The sequence below is a fragment of the Rattus norvegicus genome, chromosome Y (genome assembly GCF_021556685.1).
Source record: "Rattus norvegicus strain SHRSP/BbbUtx chromosome Y, alternate assembly SHRSP_T2T, whole genome shotgun sequence".
Classification (NCBI taxonomy): Eukaryota; Metazoa; Chordata; class Mammalia; order Rodentia; family Muridae; genus Rattus; species Rattus norvegicus.
The window spans coordinates 16,888,801-16,893,581 of record NC_141555.1 but is presented as its reverse complement, the minus strand read 5'-3'; positions in this window follow the sequence as shown (position 1 = coordinate 16,893,581).

Sequence of the window (4,781 nt, the reverse complement as noted above, 5' to 3'; positions counted from 1 at the left end):
CCCAAGGAGCGACTTCAGGCCTGAGACAACAGGTTAATCCAACTTTTTTGCTGTAAGTGACCTGACTGGAGGACTCAGGAAACGCAAAGGCACAACTTCTCAGGGACAAGGCATTTCCAGTTCCTAGCTGGATCCTAAACTTCACTGATCCCGGGCCCTGCTCCTAGATGCTGTGGGGGAGAGAGAGCTGATCACCCAGGAGTGTGGGCAATACTGAGTCTATAAGGAACAGAGACTGCCATGTCTGACCACACATACCCTCATCTCTGGGCCAAGAAAAAACAGCATAGTGCCTCTGTACCCAGGAATATAAGAAGAGGAAAACTGCAGGAGCACCATATTCCAGACTGGTAAAAAAGCTCCATGCTCACAAATCCAGACGGTGGGGGAACTTGACCTTCAGAGGAGAAGACACTCCTGGGAAACCAGAAGAGACTACTCTCTGCCCAGGTTCCTGACTAAAGAGGTAAACACCATGTGCCTTCTGTGCCCTCTTCCCCCGAAGAAGTACATAGGAGAAGTATGGGAATTCCTTCTGGGTCTTGCCCACAGGGAGAGCTGAAAGCCAGTGGACAGGAGCAATGGCACGCATGAGAGCAGATTACTCTTTTCCCATGACTGGGGTAAAGAAAAAAAGGAAAACAGGTCTACACCAGTCCTGACAAATGAGCCTACAGGACAGTCAAGCTACTATCAAAAAGAGCAAGACAAGCTAACTCCAGAGACAAACTGATGGCTAGAAGCAATCCCAGGAAAACAAACAAGAGAAATCAAGTACTTGGGCTCATCAGAGCCCAAGTCTACCACCGAAGCAAACAATGGATATCAAAACACCCCAGAAAAGCAAGATCTAGATTTAAGTTCACATTTAATCATGAAGATGGAGATTATTAAGGAGGTTATAAATAACTCCCTTAAGAAAATACAGGACAGGGGTTGGGGATTTAGCTCAGTGGTAGAGCGCTTGCCTAGGAAGCACAAGGCACTGGTTTCAGTCCCCAGCTCCGATAAAAAAGAACAAAAAAAAAAGAAAGAAAGAAAAAAGAAAATACAGGACAAAAGAAAATACAGAAGTAAACAAGTAGAATCCCATAAAGAGGGAACACAAAAGTACCTTAAAAAACTCCTGGAAAAAAAAAAAACAAAACTGGAGAAGGAAATTTACAAAACAACCAGGAGTTAAAAATCAAATAGAAACTATAAAGAAAGCACAAAGAAAGTCAAACCTGGAGATGGAAAACCTAGGAAAGAGACCAGGATTCATAGATGTGAGAATCACCAACAGGGTAAAAGAAATAGAAGACATAATCTCAGGAGCAGAAGATTCAATAGAAAACATTGACACAACTGTCAAAGATAATGTAAAACAGAAAAAGCTCCTAGACCAAAACATACAGGAAATCCAGGACACAATGAAAAGATCAAACCTAAGGATAACAGGTATAGAAGAGAGTGAAGACTGCCAACATCAAGGGACAGTAATATCTTCAACAAAATTATAGAATAAAATTTCCCTAATCTAAAGTAAGAGATGCCCATATACATACACAAAGCCTACAGAACTCCTAATAGATTGGACCAGAAAAGGAAATCCTCCCATCACATTATAGTCAAAACACCAATTGCACAAAACAAATAAAAATATTAAAAGCAGTAAGGGAAAAGGTTAAATAACATATAAAGGCAAACTTATCGGAATTACACCATAATTCTCAACAGAGACTAGGAAGGCCAGAAGATCCTGGACATACAGACATTAAGAGAAAACAAACACCAGCCCAGGCTACTGTATCCAGCAAAACTCTCAATTAACATAGATGGATAAACCAAGATATTACATGACAAAACCAAATTTACACAATATCTTTCTACATATCCAGTCCTAAAAAGGACACTGAATGGCAAACCCCAACACATGGAGGCAAGTAAAATCATAGATAAAGCAAGAAATTAATCTTTTCACAACAAAACAAAGAGAAGCATACAAACATAAATTAACGTCCAAGTGTGAAAATAAGAGAAAGTAACCATCACTATTCCTTAATATCTCTCAAAATCAATGGACTCAATTCCCCACTAAAATTCCCCAGATCGACACACTGGATATGTAATGAGAACCCCACATTTTGCACTACAGGAAAGTCACTTCAAAGACAAAGACATACACTACCTCAGACTAAAAGGCTGGTAAAATACTTTTCAAGCAAATGGTCTGAAGCAGTAAGCTGGAGTATCCAACCTAATATCATATATAATCCAATTTCAACCAAAAGTCATCAAAAAGCATAAGGAAGGACACTTCATATTCATCAAAGTAAAAATCCACCAAAATGAACTTGAAATCATAAATATCTATGCTCCAAATACTAGGGCATCTACATACATAAAAGTAAACTTACTAAAGATCAAAGAACATATGGCACCACAAAAAAAAATAGTAGAAGATTTCAACACCCCATTCTCATCACTGGAAAGATCATGGAAACAGAAATTAAACAGAGACATAGACAGACTAACAGAAGGTATAAACCAAATGGACTTAACAGATATTTAGAGAACATTCTATTGTAAAACAAAATGATATTACTTCTTCTCACCACCTCTTGGCACTTTCTCCAACATTGATAATATAATCAGTCAAAAAGCAGGCCTCAAAGAATACAGAAAGATAGAAATAATCCAACACATCCTATCAGACCACCATGGGCTATTGCTGTTCTTCAATAACAATCAGGAAAGAACACCCACATATACATGGAAGGTGAGCAGGGCTCTACTCATTAATAACTTGGTCAAGGAAGAAATGACGAAAGAAATTAAAGACTTCTTAGAATTTAACGAAAATGAAGGTACAATATACTCAAACTTTTGGGATACAATGAAAGATGTGCTAAAAGGAAAACTCATACTTCTGAGTGCCTGCAGAAAGAAACAGGAGAGAGCATACATCAGCAGCTTGACAGCAAACCTAAAAGCTCTAGAACAAAAGGAAGCAAATACATGCAGGAGTAGTAGAAGGCATAAAGTAATCAAACTCAAGGCTGAAATCAACCAAGTAGAAAATAAGGGACTATACAAAGAATAAACAGAACCAATACCTGGTTCTCTGAGAAAATCAACAGGATATATTAACACATAGCCAGACTAACCAGAGGATATAGAGAGTGTGTCCAAATTAACAAAATCAAATATTAAAAGGTAGACATTACAACAGAATCAGAGGAAATTAAAAAAAAGTCATTGTACTACAAAAGCCTATGTTCAACAAAACTTGAAAATCTGGAGAAAAAGAACAATTTTCTAGACACATACTAGGTAAAAAAGCTAAATCAGGAAATGATAAACCATTTAAACATCCCATAACTCCCAAAGGAATAAAAGAAATCATCAAAATTACCCCAAGGGGTTGGGGATTTAGCTCAGTGGTAGAGCGCTTGCCTAGGAAGCGCAAGGCCCTGGGTTCGTTCCCCAGCTCTGAAAAAAAGAACCAAAAAAAAAAAAAAAACCCAACCAAAAAGAGACTAGGATCAGATGGGTTTAGTGCAGATATCCATCCAAAATTCATTGAAAATTTCATAACAATACTGTCCAAACTATTCCATAAGTTTGAAACATATGGAGTACCACCAAATTGCTTTCATGAAGCCAAAATTACTCTTATCAATAAAACACAGAAAGACCCAACAAACAAAGAGAGCTCAGACCAATTTCTCTTATCAATATCGACACAAAAATACTCAATGAAATTCTTGCAAACCTAATCCTACAACACATTTAACAATCATCCACTATGATTAAGTAAGATTCATCCCAGGCTTGCAGGGATGATTTAATATACAGAAAACCAACAACCTAATCCACTATATAAACAAACTCAAAGATAAAATCCACATGATCCTTTCATTAGATGGTGAGAAAGATTTTGACAAAATTCAACATTCCTTCATGATAAAAGTCCAGGTAAGTACAGAAATTTAAGGCCCATACCTAAACATATACAGCTAATCAGTTGACAACATTAAACTAAGTGAAGAGAAAATTAAAGCAATCACACTGAAATCAGGGACTAGACAAGGCTGCCCAATCTTTCACAACTTATTCAATATGGTTCTAGACATCTTGGCCAGAGCAAGCATACACTGAAGGAGGTCAAAGGGATATAGATTGGAAAAGAAGAAGTCAAAATAGCACTGTTTGTAGATGATATGATACTATACTTAGTGACAACAAAAGTTCCACAAGAAAATTACTAAGCCTGATAAATAATTTCAGCAAAGTGTCTGGGTATAAAAATAACGATGCACAAAAGCTAAATGAGTGGAGAAAGAAACTAGGCATATTACACCCTTCACAATAGCCCCAAATAATATAAAATATCTCGGGTGACTTTATCCAAGCAAGTAAAATATATGGGCATAAGAGCAGAACCTCAAGTCTTGAAGAAACTGAAGGAGATTTCAGAAGATGGAAAGATATCCCATGTTCATGGACTGGCAGGATTAATACAATAAAAATGTCCATTATACCAAAAGCAACCTACAGTTTCATTCCAAACCCCATCAAAATTCCAATCAAATTCTTCATAGAGTTAGACAGAAAAATTCATAAATTCATCTGGAATAACAAAAAACACAAAATAGCTACAACTCTCCTCAACAATAAAAGGACTTCCTTGGAAATCACTATCCCTGAAGTCAAGCAGTAATACAGAGAAACAGTGAGAAGAACTGCATGTCATTGAGACAGAGGCAGGTATATAAACCAGTGGAATAGAACTGAAA